This window comes from Giraffa tippelskirchi, chromosome 3, assembly GCF_054371585.1.
Source record: "Giraffa tippelskirchi isolate mGirTip1 chromosome 3, T2T-mGirTip1v1.2.pri, whole genome shotgun sequence".
Lineage (NCBI taxonomy): Eukaryota > Metazoa > Chordata > Mammalia > Artiodactyla > Giraffidae > Giraffa > Giraffa tippelskirchi.
In genome coordinates, this window is record NC_137277.1 from 157,886,456 (window position 1) to 157,907,068 (window position 20,613).

General features: G+C 35.2%; 1 protein-coding gene across 2 annotated transcripts in view; it reads right to left on the reverse strand.

Annotated features, from left to right (window-relative positions):
- The window catches only part of ERBB4 (erb-b2 receptor tyrosine kinase 4), a 1,244,626-nt gene that overhangs the window by 642,641 nt on the left and 581,372 nt on the right, over positions 1-20,613 (reverse strand). The gene's annotated exons all lie outside the window — the stretch shown is intronic.

The window sequence follows — 20,613 nt, forward strand, 5'->3', positions numbered from 1 at the left end:
AATTTTTTTTAAACCTGTGCAAGCATTATAAACAGATTCAAGTTCTAAAATAAATGATAAAAACTATCACCTAATCAATGACACTATGGAGAATAGTACCAGAATGTATTGCAATAAAATAGTGCTTTGGGGTATTTAGAAGATTGTAAATCCCAGGATCTTTCTAACTATACCTTATCCCAGGAAATAGATAATTGAACATTTTGAATATAAATACATTTTTAAAAGATTTATCTATATCAATTGATTATACCTATAAAGCTCTTTACAAGACACCTCTTCTTTATATAATGCTAAATTCTTAAAAAGACTCTAAATTAATGAATCTCAAATTAAGTTTCACCTCAAAGTCCTAAAATGTGAAATGATGTTCATATTTTTATATGATAATTACTTTCTAGTTATAGTCAATCTAGCAGCAACATTAATTTCAAATAGCATTATTCTTATTATAAGAATCTAGAAAAACAATCCAAGTCCTCCAAAATTATTAGGGAGATTCAATATCTTCATACATTATTTTGAAAATTTTGACATGACACTACCAAAAGATATCAAGTTAAACTTGAAAATTTAAACAAAAAAATACCTAAAGAGAGTGAAATGAATGGATTTTTAGAGCACTGGGTGGCCCCTAACATGTAGTATGTGGCTTAGAAACATCAACATATCAAGTTCATATCATGCTCAGGGTATCCTATTTCTCTGGATTGACTGGCAAAGCAAAAACTATCTTGCGATAGTCTCTAGGCCTGTGTACCTTGGCAGTTTAGAAGAGAAATGCAGAATTCCATTATAAATTCATGCATTGAAGTAAAGCTGTATTTAATCAGTCCTAATCTGCTCATTCATACACATTGAGATTGACACTAAAACTGATGATAAGAAAGCACTGAATCACTGTTTAATGAGCACAGATTTTATTATCTAAAATAAAAAAATCAACTTGAAATGAACGGTTTCAAATTTGCTGAAATATGGTCATCCTACTGCAACTGCTAATACTAATAATGTTAATGGTAATAAGCAGTAAGCAACTAACATTTACTGATTACTCTTAATGTACTAGACCTTGTTTGATTATACTATTTGTATTAAATAATTCAATCCTTAAAGACTTGATATGAAGAAAGAGGTTAATAAAATGTGGTTGAACTGGCAATAAATCTATTAAATTACTTTTACTGGATTCAGATCCTTTTTTCTGACTGCAAAATAAAAAATAATCTTTTAAAATTCAATCAGAAACACATTTGTACTGTATATTATCCTATCTTAAAACTATCCAAAACATCAAAATAATATTAATTTATGTGTTCTTTAATGTTTACCTTATTGTTCACTACAATATTATAAAACGACTGTATACTCTCAATTCTTATGGTAAACTATATTCTTAAAATTCATAACTGAATATAACTGCATATCAAAGAAATACTCCAATATCAATTAAAGTCTTGTTTTTAATCAATAGAGAGATTAATCTCTTGTATTAGAAAAAATATTTAGTTATAATCATCCCATATTCCTTGTTTCTAGAAATATTTTCCCAATTTGTTAATTAATACATTATTGGGCATGCATAGAAGTCTTGTTAAAATCAATATTTTTCATAGTCATAACTTATTCTGGGCTCCAAAATCACTGCAGATGGTGACTGCAGCCATGAAATTAAAAGACGTTTACTCCTTGGAAGGAAAGTTATGACCAACCTAGACAGCATATTAAAAAGCAGAGACATTACTTTGCCAACAAAGGTCCGTCTAGTCAAGCCTATGGTTTTTCCAGTGGTCATGTATGGATGTGAGAGTTGGACTGTGAAGAAAGCTGAGCGCAGAAGAATTGATGCTTTTGAACTGTGGTGTTGGAGAAGACTCTTGAGAATCCCTTGGACTGCAAGGAGATCCAACCAGTCCATCCTAAAGGAGATCAGTCCTAGGTGTTCATTGGAAGGACTGATGTTGAAGCTGAAACTCCAATATTTTGGCCAGCTGATGTAAAGAGCTGACTCACTGGAAAAGACCCTGATGCTGGGAAAGATTGAGGGCAGGAGGAGAAGGGGACGACAGAGGATGAGATGGTTGGATGGCATCATCGACTCGATGGACATGGGTTTGGGTGGACTCAGGGAGTTGGTGATGGACAGGGAGGCCTGGCGTGCTGTGGTTCATGGGGTCACAAAGAGTCGGACACAACTGAGTGACTGAACTGAACTGAACTGAATCCCTAAGCACTACACAAATGTAAACAAATCAACTTCATATTTACATCTGTGGTAATTTGAAGTCACCCAGATAAAGATATCAATAAAGGACATAGTTGCTAAAAATAGCCCCTTGACCAATTTTGTAGTTATCTGATATTAAGAACAGTTAGACAACACTCCCAAGTTTTGTTTTTAATTTGAATGTTATTATTAAACTGAACCAAAAGCTTTTCTTAATCAAGAAAAATGCCATTATTTCAAAAAACCAAATTATTCCACAGAACAGTCATAACTAGGACTACTAGCAAAGGACCTTATATACATTGGAAAGTCAGAAAATATTTGATTAATGAATAGATAGATGAATAAATAAATAGATAAAAAACATAAACATTCATCTCTTATCTTCAAAAACTTCTCAAGTTAATATTTTCATGTTTGAAAGATATTTGAGTTAGCTTATTGAATTACAACTTATTTTTACAACTACATAAATGAAAACAGTAGTACATTTAATTGCATTAACAGCATTGTTTTGTTCTGCCAGTTCCTGAAAAGTTTTTGAAAAGTTATAAAAAGGAAAGTGTGATACATTAAAAATTATGCTAACAGGAGCACCTTGAGTTGACTGTCATTTATTTTGGTGTCCCCCATTACATAGGCAAGATTTATTTTTTCACTGCAGCAATTATTCATTGGTCAAGCATGTTCTTATTTCCACTAGAGTAGGCTCTGAGGTTATGAAGATGGATAAAACGTATTTTTCATCTTTTGAGGAGCTCACAGTAGTTGTTTAATTCAGGTTTGTTGAATGACTAAATACATGAATATGAAAATTTAGAAAGCCCTGCACATGCAATCATTGTACTTACAAAGAGACAAAAGTGAAAAGGCAGTGGCTTCATTAATTTTAACAATTCACAACACTGTACTCTATTCATGATTAACAGGCTCATAGATTCTGCTGGCTTAAATTGGATTGATATCATAGGAGTATATTTAGTGCTATCTATAATATTAGCACTCTCCTAAGGGGTGAACATTACTTTAAAGTTGTCAAGAGTGTGAATGATTTCCCAAGAAAAACTTAGGAAACTGACAGCTTTCAAAGATCTGTTATCGGTCCCCAGAATGCATCTATTCAGTCAATCAATCACAATCACGTAAATCAGCAGCTGGTCCCACTCTCTTAGGGAATAAGATCCATGCTTGACATGACATTTGTCTTATGCCTTGGGAATCAAGCTCACATGAGTAGGTCTATACTGACCGTAGTTCTCTTGAGAGATTTGTTTGAGAGTATCTATGAAACAAAAACTTAAAAGTGTTCCTGAGTAGAAATTGTAGTTACATGTTTGTCAAAATAAAAACAATACACACACACACACACACATATATATATATATTCATTATAGCTACTGTGTTGTGGTTAGGGTGGCTTCCCCAAAGAATATGTCTACCCAGGACCTGTGAATATGACTTTAGTTGGAAAGATTTGCAGATGTGATTAAATTAAGGATGTCAAGATGAGGTCATCCTGGATAACCCAGGCAGGTCCTAAATCCAAAGACAAGTATCTCACTAAAGAGAAAATCAGAGAAGTATTTGAAACATGTGGAGGAAAGAGTCATGCAAAGGTAGAGGCAGAGATTGGAGTTATGCAGCCATAAGCCAAGGGACACATGGGGTACTGGATGCTGGAATTCTTACACAAGAAAGGATTCTCCTCTAGAGGGAGTGACGCCTCAATCTGGTCCTGAGGCCTCCAGAACTATGAGGGAACATCTCTTGTGTTTAAGCCACCAAGTTGTGACTCTTTCTTTTAACAGCCATGGTAAACTAACAGAACTGCCAAATTAAAACCATTTTCAAAACAATCTATTTTCATTGACATAAGAGAGTCGAAAGTTGTTAGAGTATCACTTAAGTGAGATTACTGGGTCGTGTTTAGGGTGAGAATTAAACCTGAAGATATAGCAATGAGCTGCGCTCATCATCCCCTCCAAATTAGCTCCTGCCTTTATTTTCTGTACTAGTGAGTCGTTTTATCATGTCAATACGAGCCTGAAGCTGAAATCTGGGAGTTCTACTGAGATGTTTCCTTAGCTTCATTTTTTTTTTTTTTTTTTTGACATTCTGTGCCTCCTAAATACTTTGGAAATCCTTATCCTTCATCTACCTCTACTCCTACTAACATCTAACATCTTTTATGTCTGTTGAATATCCACCCTCTTCCTCTGGCCATGTACACATTGTACTTCTTTGCCTCTCAGACACCAAAAAAAAAAAAAAAAAAAAGAAAGAAAAAATTCCATTGTATCTTTTTCAAAATCCTTACTAAATTTTCCTTACCTACATGGTAAATTTTACCTGCCTTGTATCTTCAAGGTGCAGTCTTTGTATAATCTCTCTGGCCTCTTTTTTGACCAAGCCAGCACAGAATTAGACTGGGCAGACTTACATACCTCACTGTAGGCTCATGGAGCATTCTGAGACTTCTCTGTTACAGCGTTCATCACATAACACAACACTCTGCCTACACTACTAGACTATGTCTCCCTTGAGGACAGGGATTACATATTATTTACCTTTTAATCATCAGAAATTAGTCTATAGCAGCTGACTTTAATCTAACTAGGATTCCATTCTGAGAATACTGAGTAGGTATGCCCATTTGCAGGAAAAGAAAAGCATTATTATTAATTATTATCATTTTAACTGACCAGGACAATAAGGTATATCTTTGAGAATAGCTAAGGGATAATTAGTCAGAGCCCAGGAATATAGAACTGGAAAAGAGTTTGAAGAATGAAATAGAAAGATGTATCACAAGTCACTTTAAAATTCAGGCTTGGACAAGCACACTGGTTGTAATTTTAGAGCCTGGATAAGTGTACAGGGGGTTGAACAGTATCCCCCAAAATGTATGCCCACAGGAGCCTGTGATATTTTGTAATAGAATTTTTGCAGATCCACATGTGATAAAGTTAAAAAGAGGTCATGCTGGATTAGAATGGGCTCTCATTTCAGTATGGCTGTCATCTTTATAAGAAGAAGGAAAATCGGACACAGAGATAGCTACACAGAGAAGACCATGTAAAGATGGATGCAGCTATCAGAGTAATACCTCTGTCAGCCAAGGAATGCCAACGATCCCCACAACACCAGATGCCAGAAGAGGCAAGGAGGGATTCTTTCTTAGAGCCTTTGAAAGGCCTATGACCTGCCAACACCTTGATTTCATACTTCTGGCCTCCAGAGTCATGAGAAAATAAATGTATATTGTTTTAAGCCACTCAGTTTGTGGTACTTTGTTGCAGTTGCCCCAGGGAATGAATACAATAATGAAACAAAGTACTGAGCATGGACAAGAGTATTTTCCATATTTATGTGTAAAAAGCAACTTGTACCTAATGTGGATGAATTTCGGAGGTTCCACCTTTAGGAACACTGGAGAAAAATCTTTTGACTCAGACTCAAAAGTGTCTCTGGGAATGCTGGCCAAAATAGCAGGTGTGATATGCCACTTGTAAGTGGCTTTAAGAACAGCCAACATTAACAAGGAAAGGTCAGAGGGGAAGATTATAGAATGCTGTTAACATATATAGCCTGTGTGACACATCTCTGGGGTCTTTCCAAAATAAGTAGACAAGATTTTTGAGGAGAGCTGTATGTCCTAATTAAGCAGATCACAGTAAGAACTAAGAGTTCATCTTTGGAAATAGCATTATATAATATTCTTTGTCTAGTAAAAATGTGGTTTGGTACATTTCTGACATTAAATAAACATTTGTTGAATTACTGGTTTCATCATTCACAGGATTAAAGATAACAAGAAATAGATGCCAATGCAAAAGGAAGAAACTATTTTTAAAGAAAAAACATCTCATTTTATATTAATGCTATTGATTAACTAATCACTTAGTATTTTGGGAGAACATACTGCATAGTACATGTACGGAGGAAAGGGAAGAAATTATGGAATACAAAACGAAAGCATTTATGCTCTTTTGTCAGATGTTTCACTGAAGGACTGATGTTGAAGCTGAAACTCCAATACTTCGGCCACCTCATGCGAAGAGTTGACTCATTGGAAAAGACCCTAATGCTGGGAAGGATTGGGGGCAGGAGGAGAAGGGGACGACAGAGGATGAGTTGGTTGGATGGCATCACTGACTCGATGGACATGGGTTTGGGTAAACTCCGGGAGTTGGTGATGGACAGGGAGGCCTGGCGTGCTGCGATTCATGGGGTTGCGAAGAGTCGGACACAACTGAGAGACTGAACATACATCACTGTCTAGTTGTTGAGGGAGACATGAAAGCAATAATGCCAATCATATTTGATAAGAGGTATATACTAAATACTCTGGAAATTAAAGAGTCAGCTTGTAACTATTGAGGGAAACTTCTCAGAGGTGATATGTGAATTGCTTTTTGAAAATTTAATGCACAGTTTTCTATGACAAGAGAATTAAAGAATTTGCTATGACTTAGAAATGTGAGAAACCATGGCACAGTACATTATTTTGGTAGTATTAAGGCTTAGGGCTCATGAAAGAGAGAGGCAGAATGTAAAATATACATGGCATCATTGGATTTCTGATTTCTTGAGTCATCTCAATAGAGATATGTGTGAGAGGTTGGAATGAAGGTAGAGAAAATTTTAAAATATTTCGTTTTATCAAGGCAAATATGTTAAAGATTTTAGGTAATGTTATTTGCCGAAGAATTGATGCTTTTGAACTGTGGTGTTGTAGAAGGCTCTTGAGAGTCCCTTGGACTGCAAAGAGATCAAACCAGTCCATCCTAAAGGAAATCAGTCCTGAATATTCATTGGAAGGACTGATGCTGGAAGCTGAAACTCCAATACTTTGGCCACCTTATGCAAAGAGCTGTCTATTTTGAAAAGACCCTGATGCTGGGAAAGATTGAAGGCGGGAGAAGAAGGGGATGATGGAGGAAGATATGGTTGGATGGCATCACTGACTCAATGGACACGAGTTTGAGCAAGCTCCAGGAGTTGGTGATGGACAGGGAAGCCATGCAATCCATGGAGTCAAAAAGAGTTGGACATGACTGAATGACTGAACTGAACTTGACTGATGATATCTGCATGTGTGCACACACAGTGATTAGCCATAGATATAGATGATACAGATTTATTTACAGATACTTTGGCGGATATTTTGTGTCAGTGTTAGCCTATTGACAGTGATATTGTATACTAGGAATGCTTGAGGGATTCACCTGGGCCACTACTGCACGTGACGAGCCCCTACAGGTATTTTCTGGATCTGAGTCAACCCTGTGGCTGGACCAGCCCTTGTGGTTCTTATTATAATTGCGAGACATACCTCAGCAGTAACCATCAGGGAACTTTGAAAAAACATAGTTTATTATTCACAGGTCAAGGAGGTATGGCAGGCTCAATGGCTAAACAGTGAGGTCACACGTAGAGAGTGTAGACCTGTAGCTCTGTCTTTGCTGGAGTTAAGGGTGCGATACTTAGGACTTTAAAAGTTCACTCTTTACAGTAAATTTAAAATATAACAGCAGCAATTTAGGTGTGGAAATGGAAAATTGAGGTCACTTAAAACATCAGTTTTGCTGGGCAAGATTGAAGGTAGGAGGAGAAGGGAACAACAGAGGATAAGATTGTTGGATGGCATCACTGATTTGATGCACATGAGTTTGAGCAAGCTCAGAGAGTTGGTGATGGACAGGGAAGTCTGGTGTGCTGCAGTCCACGGGGTTGCAAACAGTCAGACTCGACTGAGCTACTGAATTGAACTGATTTGCCTCTGATTCATAACTGAAATATTTTCATCATTCTAAATTTTCCTGTAACAAAAAATTATATGTATTAATGAATCTATAATCCTTTTCTCACCTACTGTCCCTTTTAAATTCTAAGTGAAAACACGAGACAGGTTTAGTTTAAAATTATCGGTATGAGAACTAATACATTATGTCTCTGATACAGAACCTCTCCAATAAAAATGAATAGAAAATCTGGAAAAACGACCTTGTCCATGTTTGCATCTCTCAAAACAGTATAAACGTCACTGAAAACTAAGGTTGGCAGCTGTATACAACAAATAATTGAGGCTGTGGCCTAGATCTAGGAACGAAGAAGAAGAAAATGGATCAGGCAATAACAAGAAAAAAGTCTGAGCCTGAGAATAAGAACTACTGAATCTAAAGATCCTGACATATTTCTCTCCAAGGAGATGAACTGGTCTCTAAGTAGTTTTAGCCAATAGAAAGGAACAGTCATCGGGAATAATATGAATATTTAAAAATTGGAAGAATAGGGGAGGCTTCATGGAGGAGACATTATTTCATCTGAGTCTTCAGTAGGCTCATTGTTTCATTTGGGTCTTCATGCCTAGATCTAGCCCTACTGGGACTTCAGTAGGCTCATTATTCCCTATACATAGAAATCTAAAAGGACAAAGGAACTTAACTAACATTGGGTCATCAACCACATAATTCAATCCTAAGAAATGATTCTCCCAACAAATAGACAACTGAATTTTTTATTGAGAATTCACTAGGAAAATAAAAAATATATATATCCAATTCTCATCCTTATTTAAAGGCAATATTACAATAGAATTCATGGCTCTAGTTCTGAAGCTATTTTACCCCACTCAATCATGGCAAGTATAGATATGTTTCATTTTTAAGAATATATTTGCATATGTATTATATATTTTTAAATAGTAAATGTGATTTTGTTTTCATAAGAGAGGAAATATCAAGTAATGGAAGGGAAATAAATCTTTTCAAAAACAAATGCATTCAATAATAGCAAAGGGCACTTAGAAATTGAATAAGTAAACGTGCTTTTATATAAAACATTATTCTTTTTGAAGTTTTCACCAGTGAAAAGCTCCTTTTGTGAAACTAGGTTTTCATCATTTCCCACAAGCAAACTATAATGCCAAGGAAAAATTTAAAACCATCAAAATGGTTCCTTACAGCAAAACACTGAATATGTAACCAGCCAGTCTTGGTACATGGATTTTAGCAAGCTTGTGTTTTCATGTAACACATCATAAAACTATTATTATAGTGGCACCCACCAGTGCTGTTCAAGTTTTAAGTATAAATCCATTGAAGAAACTATTCTTACCTGCCTGGAAAACAGTTCAAAAACAACTTCCTTTAAATCAAAAGAATTCATGTATATACCCATCTTTAAACAGACATAGGCTATGTAAAAATGACTTAAAGTGAATCTGGATAATTAAATCTATGTTATTCAGGATGCAATGCAGAGATCTGCATATAGAGGTCACAAAAAAAAATATAAGAGAACGTAAATTTTAAGTTCTTGTAATCAGAGGGTCAATGAAAATATTTAGACATATGTTATGTTTAGAGTATAATTACATTGATTAGATCCGGGCACTGTTTTCTGAAAAGTACTTGGTCTCACTGAATTAGAAGCTTTGAACTAGAAGTTTTTCTCTACCCCTTACTCCTGTTCTCTCACCCTCAAAAATCTGACATGTATGAATATTAATGGTGTGTGCAGTTCAGAACAATTCAAAGGTGACAGAAATTACCTGAGGAAATGTAACATTCCAAATTTCTTTGTAATTATCTTTGTCTGTCTTCCCTACATAATTTGAAGCTCCCTGAATATCTCTCAATGCAACAAACTCAAATGAGGGTAGTGCCCATAACACCCAATCTTAAACTTGCTCCAGCTCTCTCCCTATCTCCACTCCCACGTCTAACATTTCCAAAAGGATGGTGATTCCTCTCCTCTTAAGATAACCTTTCAAGTGCCATTACTTAAGGCTCTTTGACCTTAGTTTCCTTGGTCTTGAATAGTTCTGGAGTGAACAGTCACTGGACTGTGAGATAATCCTTCTGAATTCCACACATCTAATGACAACACAACCCATTTTTAAGCAGTCTACTGCCTCTTAATATATTTTTTAAACCAAAATAGAACATTTTCTAAATAAAGATGAATATCTATATTTAGATTTTTAAGACCTAGAAACTTTGAACTCGTTTTTCAACTTGTAAGTATGTAAGTAAATAAGTAAGTAAATAAACTAGTAAGGAAATAAAAAGTAAATAAATGCATCACTATCAGATACACTGGCTGCTAAGAATGATATACTTGAGAAAACACAATGTAAATGTTTGTGGTTGCTAAACAGTTCTTTTAAAAATGACCGAGATTTTTTAAGCTTTTTTTTTTCAATTTGTATGACCCCCTACTTGGTTTTCATCAGGTTCACATCAGGGGAACCTTCGGATAATCAGATAGAAACAAGTCTAGCATAGGAAAAGCTCAATAACTAGTAGGAAGTAGACCCAAATCCATAACAACCAATGAAAAGCTGGCTCAAATCGAAGTAAATAACCTATCAAAATTTTAAAAGAATAAAATGGAAAGAAATGGGAAACAATTAGACATAAACACTGTTAATTACAGAGAAATAAGTTCACATTAAAAATCCCAGAGATTCAATTATTCTGCAACATATTTACAAGCAGTGCTTATGTTTTAGTTAGATTTATGAAGAGTAATCTAATGGCATATTTCGACAGTTAAAAAAAATCTAATATCAAATACAAGCTAACAAGATTTAACTTTGGTTCTCTAAATCAGATTTAATATATCTTTAAAAGTACAACAGGTTTTCGCCTGATTCCAACATTGGAGATAGGGTAGGAGAGCCTGTCTTTCATATACATGATGAAAGACTCCTAGAAAAATAAGCATTTGGCTTATTTTTCATGGGCAGTTTTTTTAATTGTATTTTATTCCACAGTAGTTCTGATTTTTTTTTTTTTTCATTCTAGCATCTTTAGTGGCCAGTGGAAGGATAGCAGTTACACTTTGTGTGTGGCTCAAAGAAGCTCACACAAAATAGGTAGTTTTATGTTTTATAAATAATATTTTATGCCTTTTCCATTATGTCCCATACTGTTTATTTTAAAGAATAGAAATAATATATTCCCAAGAAATTATTTACAAATTATATACAATCCAAGAAAACACATTTTAACACCTGCATAGTACCTGTAAGACCACACATGTTATGTTCCTTATATAATATTGAAAGACTGCCTTAAAACTTGTGTGTGTTCTTTATTTTTTCAAAAATAAAACAAATTTCAAATACACTAGGTATTTAATAATTTTAAGGACTTTGTGTGTGTGTGCTCAGTTGCATCCAACTTTTTGCGAATCTATGGACTGCAGCCCACCAGGCTCCTCTGTCCTGGAATTTTCCAGGCAAGAATACTGGAGTGGGTTGCTGTGTCCTACCACAGGGGATCTTCCTGACCCAGGGATCAAACCTGCAGCTCCTGTGTCTCTTGCATTGGTAGGTGGATTATTTACCACTGAGCAACCTGGGAAGCATAGGGACTTTAGTAACATTCAAAAAAGTTAAGAGAATAATCATTCTTCATTGATGTTTCCATGCATCTCAAACTTTATAACAGGGATATGAATGAACAATCTGAGCCAATGCTCCATATCTATTTATAGTAATCTATAAAACATGCTCAAAGGTAGATATTAAGCCTATTTGATAAATGATAAAAGGCTTAGAGAAGTTAGATACCTCATTTAGAGATACTCTGCAAAGTAAGATGCATTTTCATTCAGTTCTACATACAAAAGGCCATGCTATTTCCAGCAAACAATTTACGTATGTTACCACATACGTAAATTAATATTTACCCTGTATCTATTGTGTTTGAGGTATTTTCAATGAGACCTTCATGAAGTTTTACACATCAGCCAAGACTTACAGCACCTGGAAGTGATTACTACACATTAAATGATAATTCTCAAATAACAATCTGCATGATGGTGCCTCCACTCTGGCAGTGAATCTATCTCAAAAGAATTTGTCCAAGTACAAATATTTCCCCTGGAGTTTTAGTAACAAATATCACTACTGGTCTTTAACAAATATTAGAGACTTCTACTTTTGACATCTCATTCAAACTGAGGAAGAGGATCTTTCAATGTAGGAAAAGGTTATTGGCATTCTTCTGCATGGTTCATGAAAGAAGACAATAATATAGAAGACTAACTAACATTGTTTTAGTTTGAGTCCAGAATCTTGAATGGAAATAGGATTTACGGTTAAAAGAAACATGGCTAATCTACAACTTACTGTGAAGGATTTGCCACCAATCCAGGGAAAACAAGTAATGTGAGAGATGTTTCATTAAATACTTAAGGAATATTGTGACCAAAGATCTAAAGTCTCTAGTCCAAAACATGGGAGTATAAGCAGTTATCCTATTCCCATTGCGGATCTTCTAGATTCCTCCATTTTCCAATATTCTTTGGCTTTGAGATGACTTAATGACATCCTTGGAAGAAAAGCTATGACAAACCTAGAGAACATATTAAAAAGCAGAGATATCATTTTGCTGACAAAGTTCAGAGAGTCAAACCTATGGTTTTTCCAGTAGTCATGTACGGATGTGAGAGCTGGACCAGAAAAAGGGTTGAGTGTGGAAGAACTGATGCTTTCAAATTGTGGTGCTGGAGAAGACTCTTGATCATCTCTTGGACAGCAAGGAGATCAAACCAGCCAATCTTAAAGAAATCAACTCGTAAAGTTCATTTGAAGGACTGATGCTGAAGCTGAAGCTCCAATACCTGGGCCACCTGATGGGAAGAGCTGACTCACCGGAAAAAAACCCTGATGATGGGAAAGAGCTGAGGGCAGGAGGAGAGGGGGTGACAGACGTTGAGATGGTTGGATGGCATCACCAACTCAATGGACATGAGTTTGAGCAAACTCCAAAAGATAGTGAAGGCTAGGGAAGCCTGGCGTGCTACAGTCCATGCAGCTACAAAGAGTCACACAAGACTTAGTGGTTAAACAACAGCAATGACATCAAAACATTGGGTTGCTCACCAAATTTGACCTAAGGATTTTACACTGAAAAAAATGTTCTATCTTAACATATTAATAATAACCTAGCATATGAAGTCCTTAAGGTATATGTTAGGGACCTAGGCCTTAAAGTTTAGTTCACTGATTCCTAATTTTTGTTTGATCTATAGAGGTCTTTGAAAAGCTATTGAAAGCTATATATACATATATACCAGATATAGAGAAATTCATGTGATTGGTGAAATTTGTATGTATTTTCAGAGGGTTCATGAACACATTGAGCATGACTAGAGATGTTAATTCCAAACTTTCTGTGTCCATACTCTTCAGTTCTATTTTTACCTCTCTTCCTAAGATGCCATAGAGTCAGACATAAATATCTTATCCATAAGTTAGAAACTAGACATAGAGCCCACATTTAATGCTAAGCATACCACCAATCAATGCAAAAAGGTAACTTAATCACATGTATAATTCATAAGGTAAATTTATAAAGTACCATCTCTTTGTCCAGGAAAACATAATTTCTGACAGTAGAAAGGTGATTCTCATGTATCCTCATGAAGAAAAGTCTATGCCATCTAATAAATGACTGTCATCCTCCACAGTACCCTTATGGTATAAGATTATCCACAGAACATTAGATGGATGTTTGTTGCTTCAAGTGGTTTGTTTTGCTTTTGTTAATACAAAGGAGTTCTACTTGTTCTAGGAGTAAGATTTCTTCAAATTTCAGTAGAAGGTTGAACTAGTCAATAATCCTACATTTTATCTCCCTTTTCCCTCTAAGAAAAAGATGAACTTCAATATACTGAGACTATCTTAGAACTTATGGAGTAGAGGTTTATAAATATGTTCTCATTACTTGAGAGAGTGACTCCTGGGAATTACTAGCTGGGAATTACCAGCTTTCTTACTTGTTTGAATTTCCAGACTCAGCAATTTTTAACTCATTTTATGACAAAAATTGTCTCTATTAAAATTTTCTACTGTTCAAGATTTTCAACATAGTTTTCATAATTAAACCAGATTAACTTATACATCTCTATGTGTATACCTACACTTTTCAAGTTAGTAACATTCATGAAAATCAAACACAGAAGATTTTATCAAATGGTGCCTCTATCTGTATCCCCCAAATCCTCAAAGTTTTATAATTCAAATAGCTTCTTATAATTCAAGTAACTAAAATTAACAGCAATATTTTTAAATGACATCAATTTTTTTGACACAACTTTCTACCTAAATCATTTTGCTGATGTCTCCCACTTGTTATTTATTTAGATTCATTCAACATTCAATTGGTGTCACAGAAAGAAAGTCTTTCAATTTAACATTTTGGTGCCATTTTATTGTCTGATCAAAAATTATTCTATGGCATGACTTAAATTCAGATATTTGTTTCAATTCACATTTTATACTATTAGATCTACCGAGCTTCTGAAATCATAATGTATTTATAAGTACCCTGTATCACAAAGATTCCACGTATTTTTATTCCCAATCTACGGATATAGTTTTAGTATCAGTCCAGTTCAGTCACTCAGTCATGTCCGACTCTTTGCGACGCCATGAACCGCAGCATGCCAGGCCTCTCTGTCCATCACCAGTTCCCGGAGTCCACCCAAACCCATGTCCATTGAGTCGTTGATGCTATCCAACCATCTCATCATCTGTTGTCCCCTTCTCCTCCTGCCCTCAATCTTTCCCAGCATCAGGGTCTTTTCAAATGAGTCAGCTCTTCACATTAGGTGGCCACACTACTGGAGCTTCAGCTTCAACATCAGTCCTTCCAATGAACACCCACGACTAATCTCCTTTAGGATGGACTGGTTTGATCTCTTTGCAGTCCAAGGGACTCTCAAGAGTCATCTCCACACCACAGTTCAAAAGCATCAATTCTTTGGTGCTCCGCTTTCTTTATAGTCCAACTCTCACATCCATACATGACTACTGGAAAAACCATAGCCTTGACTAGATGGACTTTTGTTGACAAAGTAATTTCTCTCCTTTTTAATATGTTGTCTAGATTGGTCATAGCTTTCCTTCCAAGGAGTAAGCATCTTTTAATTTCATGGCTGCAGTCACCATCAGCAGTGATTTTAGAGCCCCCAAAAATAAAGTCTGCCACTGTTTCCACTGTTTCCTCATCTATTTCCCATGAAGTGATGGGACCGGATGCCATGATCTTAGTTTTCTGAATGTTGAGCTTTAAGCCAACTTTTTCACTCTCCTCTTTCACTTTCATTAAGAGGCTCTTTAGTTCTTCTTCACTTTCTGCCATAAGGGTGGTGTCATCTGCATATCTGAGGTTATTGATATTTCTCCTTGCAATCTTGATTCCAGCTTGTGCTTCTTCCACCCCAGCGTTTCTCATGATGTACTCTGCATAGAAGTTAAATAAGCAAGATGACAATATACAGCCTTGACGTACTCCTTTTCCTATTTGGAACCAGTCTGTTGTTCCATGTCCAGTTCTAACTGTTGCTTTCTACCTGCATACAGATTTCTCAAGGGGTAAGTCAGGTGGTCTGGTATTCCCATCTCTTTCAGAATCTTCCACAGTTTATTGTGATCCACACAGTCAAAGGCTTTGGCATAGTCAATAAAGCAGAAATAGATTTTTTTCTGGAACTCTCTTGCTTTTTTGATGCTCCAGTTGACGTTGGCAATTTGATCTCTGGTTCCTCTGCCTTTTCTAAAACCAGCTTGAACATCTGGAAGTTCATGGTTCATGTATCGTTGAAGCCTGGCTTGGAGAATTTTGAGCATTACTTTACTAGCGTGTGAGATGAGTGCAATTGTGCAGTAGTTTGAGCATTCTTTGGCACTGCCTTTCTTTGGGATTGGGATGAAAATTGACCTTTTCCAGTCCTGTGGCCACTGCTGAGTTTTCCAAATTTGCTGGCATATAGAGTGCAGCACTTTCACAGCATCATCTTTTAGGATTGGAAATAGCTCAAATGGAATTTCATCACCTCCACTAGCTTTGTTCATAGTGATGCTTCCTAAGGCCCACTTGACTTCACATTCCAGGGTGTCTGGCTCTAGGTGAGTGATCACACCATCGTTTTTATCTGGGTCGTGAAGATCTTTTTTGTATAGTTCTTCTGCGTATTCTTGCCACCTCTTCTTAATATCTTCTGCTGCTATTAGGTCCATACCATTTCTGTCCTTTATTGAGCCCATCTTTGCATGAAATGTTCCCTTGGTATGTCTAATTTTCTTGAAGTGATCTCTAGTCTTTCTCATTCTATTTTTTTCCTCTATTTCTTCGCATTGATCACTAAGGATGACTTTCTTATCTCTCCTTGCTATTATTTGGAACTCTGCATCCAGATGCTTATATCTTTCCTTTTCTCCTTTGTTTTTTGCTTCTTTCTTTTCACAGCTATTTGTAAGGCCTCCTCAGACAGCCATTTTGCCTTTTGTGGTGACCTTTAGTATATGGCCACCATAATTATATAAGGCTTTGCAGGTGGTGTTAGTGGTAAAGAACCCACCACCTGTTACTTATGTTGTATGCATAATTATATATTTTATCAAATGTTTTATTAATATAGGAAATCTGTCATTCCTGTAAAGTGTTTTCTTTTCCAATCTCACTTTTTTTACATAGTCTTACCCTAGAAATTCTTTTAAAAAAATCACCATACCTTTGTAGTTCCTACTTAATAGTGAATTGACCTAACTGTATCTACTTACAGTAGTCATAAACTTTTTATTTATCCTTTAAAGAGGAAGAAATGTTGTAAATAGCAGAAACTTTACATCAATATCATCAGTAAATTTTTGCATGTGTTTATTTTATGCATATATTTAATTGCTGCTGCTGCTGCTGCTAAGTTGCTTCAGTTGTGTCCAATTCTGTACTACCCCATAGACGGCAACCCACCAGGCTCCTCTGTCCCTGGGATTCTCCAGGCAAGAATACTAGACTGGGTTGCCATTTCCTTCTCCAAGGCATGCATGCATGGTAAGTCGCTTCAGTCGTGTCCAACTCTGTGCGACCCTATGGACAGCAGCCCTCCAGGCTCCTCTTTCCACAGGATTCTCTAGGCAAGAATACTGGAATGGGTTGCCATTTCCTTCTTCAATGTATTTAATTAACAAAAAGATAACAAAAGAGTAATATTATTGATTTTTATCATCTGAGTATTTTATTGACTTGACTATTATATTTTTAATTAACTCTTCTTATAAAGCCTCCATTAAACTGATCTTTAACAGACAGTTTTCTGTATTTGAGCCATCCCCACTTATCATTTGAAGTTTATTGGCTAGTGTATATTTGGACATAAATATTTTGAAATATTGTTTCACAGGTATGTGTATAATTACTTGAATGATGTCTAGGCCTTAAAAGATAATTTCAATGGCATTCAAAATTGGCAATATCTGAGGTAAGATCGAATGGGTATTTTGTTTGTTTTGTATTGTCTTATCTCAAAATTCATTATGTGACCAAAATGGTCACCTAAGAAATAATTCATTTACCCAGATTCATAACACAGCCCTTTGAAAGCCAAATTCTGTTTGTATTAACAATTCTCATGTTAGCGCAAACTTTCACAGTTAGACAAGAATTGTTAGTAATCACTTGGTATGGATATTAGTGGGGCCAACTTGACGGAGGAGTTAACAATGCAGAGATGTAGCCTTTTAAATTTTACATATTATTTTATTATTTGTTCATTTATTATTTGTTTTCATTCACACATAATTTTGTTGTTGTTTTTCACTTAGTCATGTCTGACTCTTTGTGACCCCCATGGACACATAATTTAAAGCTTATCACTTTTCACACACACACACAGAAAAGAACCTCTCTCATGAAATATCTATGTAGGCAAAATAGAGAAAAGTGCAACATTATGGAAAGACTGTGTACTCTGGAGATTTCTAGGCTGGCTATGGGTCACCATACAACTCAAGCTTTTATGCTCACTTGACGAATTATATTCATATTTCAGCTTAAGTTCTAAATCTCAAAAGTTTTACTACTTGTTTTATCCATTTTTTCTTACTTTGAAATTTAATCACTACTGTCTTTTCCAGTTCTGAAATTCTGTGATTCCTCGTCTTTTTGGATGGGTTATTTTTTTCTTCTTTTCTTACATACACATGTATGACACAATATTTCCAGACATTAATCTCTTAAAAGTGCACTAAAAAAGAACCTTTAAATGACAGACGGGAATGATTAATACAGAAAACAGTCTGTTAGAGAACAGTTTAATAAAAGGGTTTAGAAGAGTTAATTCAAGAATTTAATAGGCAAATCAATAAATGGGCTGCAAAATGATAAAAAAAAAACAAAGAAATCACTCTTTCATTCTCCATTGATTAAACGTACATACATAAAATAAACAAGCACACAAAAATTAACTGAAATGCATGATATTATAAAAAGTCTGCTAATTCCAACTTTTTCTTTTTGAGAAAGGAAGGAAAAAAAAAATGTTGCTTTGTTAAGGACAGTTGATTGACTCAAATCAGTCCATACGTGTCTGAACAACAGTGACACATAAATTAGAATGGGAGCATAGCTTAACACTACTAAGGGATTGAAGATATATTTGTGATGAATTTTAGAGCAAAAATACAACAAACCCAGAACACACAAAATCTGGCTTTTTTAAATCAAGCACAGCAATTATAATTTCTGGAAAGTTATCAAATAAAACAGTGACTCCCCGTATAATATGAATAGTTTTCATTTGTCCTTTATCCCTAAAATTCAAATTAGTTTTCCCTTCTCTTTGTTCCCCTTCTTTTCTCCCTTTGTCTCTCATATATATACATATTTTGAGTGTGAGTCAGTTTAACTTTCTATTTCAAACTGTATAATCAAGCATGCGTGAACACAGAATATTACATTTTTTTTTCATGAAAATATTGTTTTAGCCCAAATTAAACACCTGCAAAGAGATTCCAAACAAAATATTCTGAGGCTCTTTCCTTCTACACTCTTTCCCACCTTCTGGTTTAACTATTTTCATTTACAAAACAGATTTTGGTTCTTCAAAATAACTTTTCACAAAGTATTCTAAAAGCAAAGAGTAGTTTGCTAATTTTATATTTAACATTATTGCCAGTAACATTTCCCTTATTTATGAGACTCCCAGAAAATCAATCATAATAACCATTGAACACAAAGAAAATCCTTGATTTAACCATGCCTTATGTTAACACACAAGTTCTAAGACAGAAAGGGGGATCAAGTTGTTCCTTAGATCTCTGTACTTCTTAGAATCTCTTGCCAAATTTCTTGTAAGTCATTTTGACATTCAAAAGGAGCTAGATCAAAAAGGTTCTGCTTGTTTCCAAAATCATTTTTTTTTTTCTTTTACTTTTACTGACAGTCCAACAACACCTATCACTTCCTACTCACCTCTAACTTTCTTTATGAGTTGGCCTTCATATCTGTGGATAAATCAAGTGACACATTCAACCACATTTAAAGGGAAAACAGTCAAGTATTCAGACAAAAAGGATTTACTGACCTAACACCAGCCGTAAGATCTGCTCTCTAAATAACAAGATTTTAGTTGGAGTCTAATGTAATATGAACATCAAAATGTGCAGAGTGATCAAGGTGTGACAGTAACCAAAGATATTAGATTCAGGGCAATGTAGGTTTAAATTGCTGTACATAGTAAACTAATTATTAAGATTCCTTGAGCTGTCTTCTTTACAATAAAGGGCTACTGACATCTCCTTTAAACAGTTATTCAAAGGCCAACATGTAACAATAACATAAGGATATAAAGGTATCTAATATATGACATCTAATATAGTCAGTATTATAGATGTCACAATAGACATACTGGCACAAACTAATGCATGATAAATCCTGGAAGTATGAATAGGATATATATAGAGAAATGAGGACATTTGGATCAATTGGTGCACTTAAGAAATTATACAATCTATTTTTAACATTCACCAATTACAAAAAGACATCTGAAAGGTGCTCAGATATTAACTTAACTTACAAGGTACTACCTGAGTATCAAAGAAATGTATTTTAAAGTATTCTTTCGTTGTTGTTGTTCAACAGCCAAGAAATAAAACCAGAAATGCTTTCAATGACACTGCTTTGTGTGTCTGTCGTAAAACAGAAGTAGAAAGTCTTATTCAAAGATAAATTGTTTTTAAAAATGCTGATCCTCTGAGAGCATGCCTGATAAAAGCAGATAATTGTCCTTGTCCATTATATCACCAATACAAATATCATTCGAGTTCAGTCCTGCTGTCCTAATTACATCATATGTCAATGTATTAGCTTATCAAGAATTTCTCAATTTTGGCAATCAAAATTTACATGAGGAAAAATATTCCAGTTGAAAACTAATGATATACTAATTTCCCTATATATATATTTAGGACAGATCATGAGTCAGATATAGAACCCTAAGGTAAATCCATGAGCCAAAACTGATAGAAACTCTTTTTTTAGTCAAAACAAAATTAGACCTATATACTATTTTGAAATGTCACCCTA